Genomic DNA, 13094 nt, shown 5'->3' with positions numbered 1-13094 from the left:
AAGATTAATCAGTTTAGAAGACGTTGACCTCATCGTGCGAAGACATTCACTCATAGATAAGAAGTTGGTTCCAGATTTGTACGAACCCACAGATCAGTACAAGTGAGGAATCTAACTACTTCATGAAGCACAAGTGAATATACTAGGCATGTTATCAGATGCAGATTGAGAGATCTAACTTGTGTGAAGAGAAACTTCTTATGGTAGAAAGTGACAGAACCATGAGATCAAAAGGGGCTGTAAAAAGAAGTTTTATTTACCACACTTGGAACTGCTAGATGGAGTGGGAGATGATGCCGAGCAGTTCAATCCTCCGTGCCCTAACTTGGCGACGGAAGACACCTACGGCGACGGCGGAGAGGACGATGTCCGCGATCGGCGTGAAGACGGCGTCGAAGAGGTTGTGGCAGCGAAGCGCTTCGTCGCCGGCATCGTCGAGAGCTAGCGGTGGCGCTAGGGTTCGTGCGAGGGTGGAAGAAGGAGATAATGACCGTGGTAAGTGTGAATTTATAGGCACAAGGGCGGCACTGCGCTATTACTCAGGTGCCCCTGGCGATTCGCATCTGAGTAGCACGTGGCCATCATGCGGTAATTTGGGGGCAGTTCCACATCCCACGCACGCCTGGATTGTTGGGCGGTCGTTCCTACTTCTCTGGATTTCTTGTGGATGAATGAGCATTGAAAACGGTTTTAAAGGTTGTCTCCGTGTCTTCTGCTGACAAGGACGCAGAGAAGACATTCGACAGTTTCAATAGAATGCATATGACTTGGAGAGATAGAATTTGAGATAGAAAGCATAGAGAGATTAGGGTCCGATCACATTCACTTAGTTCAAAAGATTCAACCAAGAAGACATAGCTATAAGTAAATGTTGTAGAGGACAGAACACTAGTACATATATATCTATGTAATCAACGTAGTGAAGATAATCATGAAGACATGTTAAGATTGAAGCCAAACCAAATATGAAGACATTGCAAGGTAACGCCAAGAGTGAAACACTTCAAAATAGAACGTTTGGTGGTGGCGTTACCCACCGTATAGGAAGTATTAGACCCAGACACGGTGCACAATTATCGTGGCGCTCTGAAGTCAATTTCCACATTAATGTTTTCACACTTAGAATGTACGTCTTCATTGATTGAAGATATACGTTACTTCGTGTGGTGCACAACTAAGTCATCAATATGCATAAGTGTTAGGATGTGTGCCTGATCACATGACATTTGAGGATTCCAAGATATTTAGCTCACACCGTAACTTGCAAAATCTCTTCTCATCCAAGGTCTTGGTGAAGATATCTGCCAATTGCTCTTCAGTGTTGACGTGTATGATGTCAATGTCTTCCTTCACAACATGATCTCTAAGAAAGTGATGACGGATTTCAATGTGCTTTGTCTTTGAGTGCTGAACTAGGTTGTTGGCAATCTTGATGGCGCTTTCGTTGTCGCAGTAAAGTGGCACTTGATTCAGATGAATGCCATAGTCCTTGAGTGTTTGCTTCATCCACAGAAGCTGAGCGCAGCAAGATCCAGCAGCAATGTATTCAGATTCAGCAGTGGAGAGAGATACACAGTTCTGCTTCTTTGAAGACCAACATACAAGTGATCGTCACAGAAAGTGACATGTGCCTGATGTAGAATTGCGATCAACTTTGTCACCAGCATAATCAGCATCCGAGAATCCAACCAAATCAAACTTTGAGCCCTTTGGATACCATAATCCTAGAGTTGGGGTGTGAGCCAAATATCGAAGAATTCGCTTCACAGCTAAGTGATGCGACTCCTTTGGTGCCGCTTGAAATCGAGCACACATGCAAACACTAAGCATAATATCTGGCCTAGATGCACATAAATAAAGTAAAGAACCAATCATGGAGAGGTATACCTTTTGATCGAACTCTTTACCATTGTCGTCAGGAACCAGATGATGTTTAGCTGGCATTGGTGTTGTGAAGCCTTTGCAGTCTTGCATACCGAACTTCTTCAGGCAATCTTTGAGATACTTCTCTTGAGATATGAAGATGCCATTGCGTTGTTGTCGTATTTGAAGACCAAGGAAGAACTTCAGCTCCCCCATCATGGACATCTGATATTGCTCTTGCATCATATATCCAAACTCTTCACTGTACTTCTGATTGGTGCAGCCAAAGATAATGTCATCCACATATATTTGGCACACAAACAGTTCACCATCATATGTCTTCATGAAAAGAGTGGGATCTAGGGAACCAGGTATGAAGCCTTGGCTCTTCAGGAAGTATTTGAGTGTGTCATACCAGGCCCTAGGGGCTTGTTTGAGGCCATACAGTGCCTTGTTGAGCTTGTATACCATGTCAGGATGTTGTGGATTTTCAAAGCCAGGCGATTGTGCAACATACACTTGTTCTTCAATCCTGCCATTGAGAAAGGCACTCTTCACATCCATTTGATATAGAAGTATGTTATGATGATTTGGATAGGTCAGCAGTATGCGTATGGCTTCAAGCCTAGCCACATGAGCAAATGTTTCATCGAAGTCAATGCCTTCTACTTGAGTATATCCTTGAGCAACGAGACGAGCTTTGTTTCTGACAACTTGACCATGCTCATCTTGCTTGTTGCGGTATATCCATTTGGTGCCTATTATGTTGTGCTTCCATGGATCAGGACGCTTAACTAGTTCCCATACATTATTCAGCTCAAACTGTTGAAGCTCTTCTTGCATAGCTTGAATCCATTCAGGTTCCATGAAGGCTTCTTCAACTTTCTTGGGTTCTGATATTGAGACGAATGCGAAGTGCCCACAGAAATTTGCCAGCTGAGTTACCCTTGAACGAGTGAGTGGACCTGGTGCATTGATGCTATCAATCTGCACTTCATTGGCAACGCGAGGATGTATAGGGCGAAGACTTTGCTCTTGCTATTCACTATCGTTGTTGGAAGGTGTAAGTGCATCTAGTGCCACCCCTAGTTGGTTTTGGAGTATTGATGACAAACCTAGTTGAGGGACTAATGTGTTTGTGACAATTGCAGGATAACACAGGTAGAAGTCCCTCATTGATTCGGTTTTACTACCAGAGATGACCCCTAAAAATGTATGAAGACATTGAAGACAAAGGTGGTATATGAAGATATTCACATTGAAGACTATGACAAAAGAAGACACGTTATGAAGCCTATGGAGCTCGAAGACTTAGATCTTTCGTAGTTCTTTTTCTTTTGTGTTGAGTCATAGGAACCACCGTACTGTTAAGTGGGGTACAGGAGAACCAGTCGGAATGACTGAAGTGATGCCTAAATCAAAAACCTATGTCTTCGAGTGAAGACAATGAGAGCGAATCTTGTCCAGAGCCGGACAAGTCAGCTTTGCTTGTAGCCCAAGTAAAGTTGCCATGAGAGTTTGAAATCTGACCGTTGAGACACGTGTCAGTTCCTTAGTGACCCAGGGTCATTTCGGACAAATCAGGTCGGGTTGCCAAGTGGCTATAAATAGCCCACCCCCTACAACCATAAACGGTTGGCTGCTCAGATTTCAGTGCACGGCTTTTGTCGTTTGAGAGCAACCCACCTCGAAGCCTTTGAGAGAAAATTCCTAGCGAGGAGAAAAGCCCTAACCACCCAGAGCCAGAGAACATTGGGCATCACTTAAGTTTTCTTGTCTGTGTGATCTGAAGACTTATTACACTTGAGGACTGTGAATCCTCCAGACGGTTAGGCGTCGCGTTCAGAGCATCCAAGAGACATTGTGGATTGCCAGTGAACGAAGTCTGTGAAGGTTTGGGAGTCTACCTTGAAGACTTACCAGAGTGATTGGGCGAGGACTATGTGACCTTAGCTCAAGGAGAATACGGTGAGGACTTGGTATCCTGAGCTGCGTGTTCAGGACTGGGTGTCCGGGACTGTGTGTCCTCAGGTTTAAATACCTAGCCGCTCCAACCAGACGTACAGTTGTCACAGCAACTGGAACTGGTCCAACACATCATTGTCTTCAACGAGTCACTGGTTTCATCTTCACCTCCTTTTTCTTACTGTTACTCATTGTGAAGCCATTGCATGCTTGCTCTATCTTATGTCTTCACACCGTGAATGTATGATCTGTTTGGCTTCATAACTTCTTCCTACCTGATCCTTATTACACTGCAGCTGTTTGTCTCTGTGCTTTCACTCTATTGAATACTTGACCATGGCTTGCCTAGTGTAATCTAACTTCCGCTGCATAGTAATGGGCAAAATCTTCACTGTTTGTCTTCATAACTTCCACGTTTTGAAGACTTTCATAAAAATCGCCTATTCACCCCCCCCCTCTAGTCGATATAACGCACTTTCAATTGGTATCAGAGCGACGTGCTCCCTTGTTCTGTGTGATTCGGTTTAACCACCTGGAGTTTTAGCTATGTCGACTACAGGGATAATCAAAGTCTCCGCTGCGTGCCCCGTCTTCGATGGAACTGAATATCCCTACTGGAAGAATAAGATGCGCATGCATCTTGAAGCCATTGACGTCGACCTATGGTATGTCGTCGAGAACGGCGTTCCCAAGGCTGGAGAAGGTGTCACTGCTGCTGATGTCAAGAAGTTCACTCAACTGGACTCTACTGCCAAAAATATCATCTGTGGTCATCTGACAAAAGGACAGTATGGCCGTGTGAGTGCCTTGAAGACATCCAAGCTGGTCTGGGACTGGCTCTCCAAGGTCAATGAAGGCATCTCAACCCAGAGGGATCCGAGAATCAGTGTTCTTCGCAGCCTCTTCAACCGCTTCAAGCGAAATGACAATGAGAATGTCCAGCACACATTTGACCGGCTCACTGACATCACAAATGAGCTTCAAGCCATCGGCGCCACTGAGATCACCAAACATGAAATCGTCAAGACGTTGCTGAGATCACTTGATAGTTCGTTTGACATCCTAGCCCTGATGATTCAAGAACGTCCTGATTTCAAGACACTCGATCCGTCTGACATACTTGAGAGGCTCAACACACATGAGTTTCAGCTTTCTGAGAAAAGAGATATCTACGGTCCAAACTATGGGCGAACTCGTGCCTTGAAGGCAAAAGCTGTTTCCTCATCTGAAGAAGAAGCTGACAGCAGTTCTCATGATCCTGAAGACATTGGAAGGGAACTTGCAATGCTAGTGCAGAAGTTCCAAAAATTCACCAAGAAGAAAGGCTTCAGAAAATCTTCACGATCAAGCTCAAGGAATGATGAAGCTTCTGCTCATGACTACAAGAAGAAAACATGTCACAAGTGCAAGAAAACTGGACACTTCATCTCTGAGTGTCCACAGTGGGACAATGAGAACAGAAGGAAGAAGAAGAGCAAGGAATATGATTCTGACGACAAAAAGAAGAAGAAATACTCAAAGTCTTCTTCCAAGTCTTCCTCAAAGTCTTCATCACACAAGAAGAGCTCATCTGGCAAGGCACGTGCGTTTGTTGGCAAGGAAATGGATTCAGAGGAGGAGTCCGCTTCTGAGGAGGCAGAGGTGGAGTCTGAGGAGGAGTCTGATTCTGGCATTGCGAGTCTGGCTACAGCATACGTCGCCAAGTCCATCTTCAACACTGAGGACAATGACCTCATCATCGACACTGATGCAAATGACAAGGACGACTCTACTCCTACCTACTGCTTCATGGCACGCGGTGCCAAGGTAAACACACGCACTACTCGCTATCAAACATCTACTGACGATGACTCTGACTATGATTCAAAACCCAGCTACAAAACACTTGCTAAAATTGCAACTGAACAACAGAAAGCTATGGAACATATTCAAAAACTGTTAGACAGAAGCGATGATCTGTTGGGTGCTGAAATGACTCGATCTGAATCCTTAATTGAAGACATAAAAAATCTTCACGTTAAGTATCAAGAACTTGAAGATCGTCTTGATACTCTCTCAACAACTCATGAAAAGCTTTCCTATGATTATCTTCAAAGGAAGCAAGAACTTGAGAAATTGAGAGCGGCTCATGAAGATCTTCAAAAGGAAAACGAGTCACTTCGCGCCGAACAGATCAGTTCCGCTCAGGAAGGATTTGAACCACCATGTCTTAAATGCATTGAGCGTGATAATGCTACTTCTGTTGCTGAATGTTCCACTACTACTGCTGTTGCAATATCTTCAACTGTTGATGTGGTAACTAACCCCTCTGCTGAGGATTCCACTGCTATTGCTGATGAGAATGCTAGGTTGAAGACATTGCTTGAAACAGGGATGTACAAAAGTCTTAAAGGACATCAGACATTATGTGATGTCCTCAAGAAGCAGATTCTGAACCGAAACCCTGGGAAAGAGGGTGTTGGGTTCGTAAGGAAAATAAATGCAGATGGCTCCTACTAGAAACCTGAGCAGTACCCCAAAACCACATGGGTTGCTGCAAAGGAACTTTTAGCAGATCCATCCAATTTATCTGGCTTCACTTGTGCTAACCCCATTATCATTGATGAATCCTTTGATGCAAACTATAAACTGTTTAAGAATTAGAATGGTGAAGTGTTTGCCAGGTACATTGGTACTAACTGCAGGAATGGACCTCCTATGAAGAAGATCTGGGTTCCGAAAAAGTGTATGGAAAATCTTCCTGTGAATGTCTTCATGACACCTCACTCGAAGAAGACAAACCTCAGACCAAAGGCTTCATACAAACAGAGGACTCTCCTGAGTCACACTAACGCAAATGTTTTGCAGGGAAACCATACTCAGGCATATGAATATGAGAGCGGTTCATCAAACCGTCATGTTCATATGACAAAAAATTATTCTGCCTATTCTTATGAGTACTATTATCCGCCTGCTAGACTATTTGTTAGGGCTCCAAAGCCAAAATTCTCAGATGCTGCACTTAGACTTATTGCTTCTAAGCCACCCTTGAAGATGTGGGTGGTTAAGAAGGCTTAACTCTCTTTTGCAGGGAAAGGTCTCCAGCAGAAAACCAAAATCTTCTGACGCTATTGCTGGGGACCTTAAAAATCTTGTTGGGCGCAAGATAAAATGCCCAAATGGCATCACTATGTACTTCGTTCCTGAATCGCATGCTACTCTACCTATTAGTCCTAATCTGGATCTAAGTTTTCATAACCCACTGGTTCGTCAAATGTTTTTGCTTCACAATTCTCTTCATGAAGCCTATCCCCCTAACTGCACTGTAGGGTATGACATCAGCGTCTTCAAAGTCTTCAGAATGGATTATTGACAGTGGGTGTACAAATCACATGACTGGCAAAAGAAGCCTTCTTATGGACTCAACCTTACGTCCATTCGACAAGAGCCACATCACATTTGCTGACATTGGTAAAAGTAAGGTATTGGGTCTAGGTAGAGTTGCAATCTCAAAGGATCAACACATGGATAAAGTCATGCTTGTTGAATCCCTTGGCTTCAACTTAATATTTGTCTCAATGCTTTGCGATCTGAACATGATCGTAATGTTTGGAAAATATCATTGTCTAGTACTAATGGAATCTGACAAGTCTCTAGTGTTTGAAGGGTATCGAAAAGATGATCTGTATGTGGTAGATTTCTCAGCTGGGCCACAACTTGCGGTATGTCTTCTTGCAAAAGCTTCAGAATGCTGGCTTTGGCATCGGAGGCTTGGGCATGCTGGCATGAGGAAGCTCCACACCCTTGCAAAGAAGAAGCATGTCATAGGCATCGAGGGCGTCAAGTTCAAGAAAGATCACTTATGCGGAAGCAGGGAAGATGACAAGGGCAAAACATCCTTCGAAGACCATCATGACTACTACTCAACCCTTCGAACTGCTCCACATGGATCTTTTCGGCCCCACTCACTACTCAACTTTTACTACTTCTGCTTGCCTCTATGGCTTCGTCATTGTTGATGATTACTCTAGATATACTTGGGTGCACATAATCCTTTACAAGACTGAAGTGCAGGATGTCTTCAGACGCTTCGCCAATCGTGCTATGAACAATTTTGGCGCCAAGATAAAGCACATCAGAAGTGACAATGGCACTGAATTCAAGAACACTGGCCTTGATACATATCTTGATACCTTGGGCATCACACATGAATTCTCAGCTCCGTACACGCCACAGCAGAATGGCGTCGTCGAACGCAAGAACAAAACACTCATTGAGATGGCCAGAACAATGCTAGATGAATACAAGACTCCAAGAAAATTCTGGACTGAAGCCATTGATACTGCATGCCATACAATCAATCGTGTTTATCTTCACAAGCTTCTGAACAAAACATCGTATGAACTCCTAACTGGCAAGAAGCCAAATGTCAGTTACTTCAGAGTATTTGGAGCAAGGTGCTGGATCAAGGACCCACACCACACCTCAAAGTTTGCACCAAAAGCACATGAGGGCTTTATGCTTGGATATGGAAAGGATTCACACTCCTACAGAGTCTTCAATCTCTTCCATTACAAAGTGGTTGAAACAGTGGATGTGCGGTTTGATGAGACAAATGGTTCACAAAGAGAGCAACTGCCAAATGTGTTAGATGAAGTTCCAGCTAGTGAGTCAATCAAGCTTATTCTCAGCCTGAAGACATTCCTCTCAACAACAACGCAGATCAGCAAGAGCAAAGTCTACGCCCTGTACATCCTCGTGTTGCAAATGAAGTGCAGATTGACAGAATAATTGACAGCATCAATGCACCTGGTCCACTCACTCGTTCAAGGGAAATTCAGCTAGCAAACTTCTGTGGGCACTTCACATTCGTATCAATATCAGAACCCAAGAAAGTTGAAGAAGCCTTCATGGAACCTGAATGGATTCAAGCTATGCAAGAAGAGCTTCAACAGTTTGAACTGAATAATGTATGGGAACTGGTTAAGCGTCCTGATCCACGGAAGCACAGCATAATAGGCACCAAATGGATATACCGCAACAAGCAAGATGAGCATGGTCAAGTTGTCAGAAACAAAGCTCATCTCGTTGCTCAAGGATATACTCAAGTGGAGGGCATTGACTTTGATGAAACATTTGCTCCTGTGGCTAGGCTTGAAGCCATACGCATACTGCTGGCCTATGCAAATCATCATAACATACTTCTATATCAAATGGATGTGAAAAGTGCCTTTCTCAATGGCAAGATTGAAGAAGAAGTGTATGTTGCACAACCGCCTGGCTTTGAAAATCCAAAACATCCTGACATGGTATACAAGCTCAACAAGGCACTGTATGGCCTCAAACAAGCCCCTAGGGCCTGGTATGACACACTCAAATACTTCCTGAAGAGCAAAGGCTTCATACCTGGTTCCCTGGATTCCACTCTTTTCACGAAGACATATGATGGTGAACTGTTTGTGTGCGAAATATATGTGGATGACATTATCTTCGGCTGCACCAATCAGAAGTACAGTGAAGAGTTTGGATATATGATGCAAGAGCAATATCAGATGTCCATGATGGGGGAGCTGAAGTTCTTCCTTGGTCTTCAAATATGACAACAACGCAATGGCATCTTCATATCTCAAGAGAAGTATCTCAAAGATTGCCTGAAGAAGTTTGGTATGCAAGACTGCAAAGGCTTCACAACACCAATGCCAGCCAAACATCATCTGGGTCCTGACGACAATGGTAAAGAGTTCGATCAAAAGGTATACCGCTCCATGATTGGTTCTTTGCTTTATTTATGTCCATCTAGGCCAGATATTATGCTTAGTGTTTGCATGTGTGCTCGATTTCAAGCGGCACCAAAGGAGTCGCATCACTTAGCTGTGAAGCGAATTCTTCGATATTTGGCTCACACCCCAACTCTAGGATTATGGTATCCAAAGGGCTCAGAGTTTGATTTGGTTGGATTTTCGGATGCTGATTATGTTGGTGACAAAGTTGATCGCAAGTCTACATCAGGCACATGTCACTTTCTGAGACGATCACTTGTATGTTGGTCTTCAAAGAAGCAGAACTGTGTATCTCTCTCCACTGCTGAATCTGAATACATTGCTGCTGGATCTTGCTGCGCTCAGCTTCTGTGGATGAAGCAAACACTCAAGGACTATGACATTCATCTGAAGCAAGTGCCACTTTAATGCGACAACGAAAGCGCCATCAAGATTGCCAACAACCCAGTTCAGCACTCGAAGACAAAGCACATTGAAATTCGTCATCACTTTCTCAGAGATCATGTTGTGAAGGAAGACATTGATATCATACACGTCAACACTGAAGAGCAATTGGCAGATATCTTCGCCAAGCCCTTGGATGAGAAGAGGTTTTGCAAGTTACGGTGTGAGCTAAATATCCTGGAATCCTCAAATGTCCTGTGATCAGGCACACATCCTAACACTTATGCATATGATGACTTAGATGTGCAACACACAAAGTAAAGTAGATCTTCAATCAATGAAGACATACATTCTAAGTGTGAATACATTAATGTGGAATTTGACTTCGGAGCGCCACGATAATTGTGCGCCGTGTCTGGGTCTAATACTTCCTATACGGTGGGTAACGCCACAATGTTCCATTTTGAAGTGTTTCACTCATGGCGTTACCTTGCAATATCCTCACATTTGGTTTGGCTTCGAACTCAACATGTCTTCATGATTATCTTCACTACGTTGATTATATAGATATGCACATACTAGTGTTCTGTCCTCTATAGCATTCACTTATAGCTATGTCTTCTTGGTTGAATCTTTTGAACTAAGTGAATGTGATCAGACCCTAATCTCTCTATGCTTTCTATCTCAAATTCTATCTCTCCAAGTCATATGCATTCTATTGAAACTGTCGAATGTCTTCACTGTGTGTCAGCAGAAGATATAGAGACAACCATAAAGTCCATTTTTAATGCTCATTCCTCCACATAAAATCCGGAGAAGCAGGAACGACCACCCGACAATCCAGGCGTGCGTGGGACGTGGAACAGACCCAAAACTTCCGCAAACTGGCCACGCGTTCCTCAGATGCGAATCGCCAGGGGCACCTGTGTAATAGCACAGTGCCGCCCCTGAGCCTATAAATTCACACTTACCGCAGTCATTATCTCCTTCTTCCACCCTCGCAAGAACCCTAGCGCCACCGCTAGCACTCGACGACGCCGGCGACGAAGCGCTTCGCTGCCGCAACCTCTCCGAGCCGTCCTCACGCCGACCGCGGACATCGTTCTCTCCGCCGTCGCCGTAGGTGTCTTCCGTCGCCAAGTTAGGGCACGGAGGACTGAACTGCTCGGCATCATCTCTCACTTCCGTCTAGCAGTTCCAAGTGTGGTAAATAAAACTTCTTTTTACAGCCCCTTTGATCTCATGGTTCTGTCACTTTCTACCATAAGAAGTTTATCTTCACACAAGTTAGATCTCTCAATCTGCATCTGATAACATGCCTAGTATATTCACTTGTGCTTCATAAAGTAGTTAGATTCCTCACTTGTACTGATCTGTGGGTTCGTACAAATCTGGAACCAACTTCTTATCTATGAGTGAATGTCTTCGCACGATGAGGTCAATGTCTTCTAAACTGATTAATCTTCAAAACCTTCTGAGAATGCATATGACCTCTTCCCCTTCCCTCGCACCTTAATGCTGTCACAGGTACATGTCCGTGGGAGAATCCTTCGGTTCTCATAGTCTGCATTCATTTGCAGAATTCCTACAGCATCACATAAACTCTCCTGAAGCCAGTTCCTGTTTGTCCAGCAAAAGAAAGCCTTTGAAGCCTTTGAAAGTCTTGAAGCCTTTCAAGTTAAAGTTTATGGCTTCAGAAGCAGCAGCAAGGAAGGGGGGCAGACAGAGACGTGAAGGAACTTCCAAAGATCTGCCTGAAGACCTGGCAGAAATGTATAAAACAGATCCAGAAGAAAGTTATGGGCAGCGCAAGACCCGAATCCAATGGATTCGACGCTACTGGGTAGAACAATGGTTCAAATACCGCTTCGTCACCCAGGAGTATGCTGAGAAATGTGCCATCAAGAAACCATGGGGGGACATCCTTTACAAGAATCTCGTACCCAGGACCAGAGATGAAGCCATTGCTCAAGGCTTCTACCCATGCATGGTCCGAGGACCACAACCTGATGATGCACATCCGTCGTCACTCCTCTGGTGTCATGACGACAATCTGTTCAAGCGCAATTTCCAGTTTGCCCAACAATCCGCGAAGCTGAACAAGAAGAAATTTGGGTTAGACTTCAACCCTGGTCCCTCCGCACCAAGGGCAGATGGCACACGCTACGCAGAACCCAATGTCATCGGTCCGTTTGCCAATCTTGAGGGCCTCATCACCCACATCTTAGTCCAAGGGACTGCCGTGAATGACCCTCCAGCTGACTCTGAGTCTGATGAAGGTCCTGCTGTACCAAAGCCAAAGCAGACGAAGAAGCCAAAAGCTTCAAAGCCGGCCCCTGCCTCAAAAATCTCAAGGGCGAAGCCATTGGCAACTGCACCTCCTGAAGACAGTGTGCAGTCTGAAGACGTATCCCGCGTCTCCAAGCCCCAGAAGGACAAGGTGCCTCAGCCACACACCGGCAAAGAGCTCACAGCTGCTGCCATTCTACGCAACGAAGCCATTGATCTATCAAGTGATGAAGATCTTGGAGATGACGCTCTAGAGCAGCTCATCAAGAGCAAAGAAGAAGCTGAAATCTTCAACAATTTGCCTCTCTTTGATGTCGCCATCATCCATAACTTCATCGACGAATGGTTTGCCACACCGAACATAAGCTTCGAAGATCCGCAGCTGCCCGTTGGCCTCAGCGTCGCCTTCCAAGGCGCAATTGCTTCGGAACTTGCCATTGCTCAGCGCATAGTTGAACTGAAGCAGAAAATTGATCATGAAAAGGCTCAGTTCAAGAAAAGCATATGGCCAGGCTCAGCGTGCAAGAAGTGAAGAGCTTCAAGACCATGTTGCATGACCTCAAAGAAAATTTTCTGCAAAAGCGTGCAGAAGCTCAGGGCTCACGTGAGCGGATGAAGTCTTTGGCTGAACGATGTGTGCAGGCATACAATGAGGCCGAGAAGAGCAAGGCACTTGGGCGTCCTGGCATCGACCCCAAGATGGCCGTGAAGAAGAAGAAGAAGCCTGCTATGGCTGAACCAGAGGCACCTAGACAAGAAGCAGTTCAAATTGTCTTCCCAACTGCAACAACTGGCTCGAAGCCAAAGAGCCGGTCAACAGCTTCAGAGCTCAAG

This window comes from Triticum urartu, chromosome 2A, assembly GCF_056163025.1.
Source record: "Triticum urartu cultivar PI428250 chromosome 2A, HENAU_Tu73, whole genome shotgun sequence".
Classification (NCBI taxonomy): domain Eukaryota; kingdom Viridiplantae; phylum Streptophyta; class Magnoliopsida; order Poales; family Poaceae; genus Triticum; species Triticum urartu.
Note: the sequence above shows the minus strand (reverse complement) of the source record.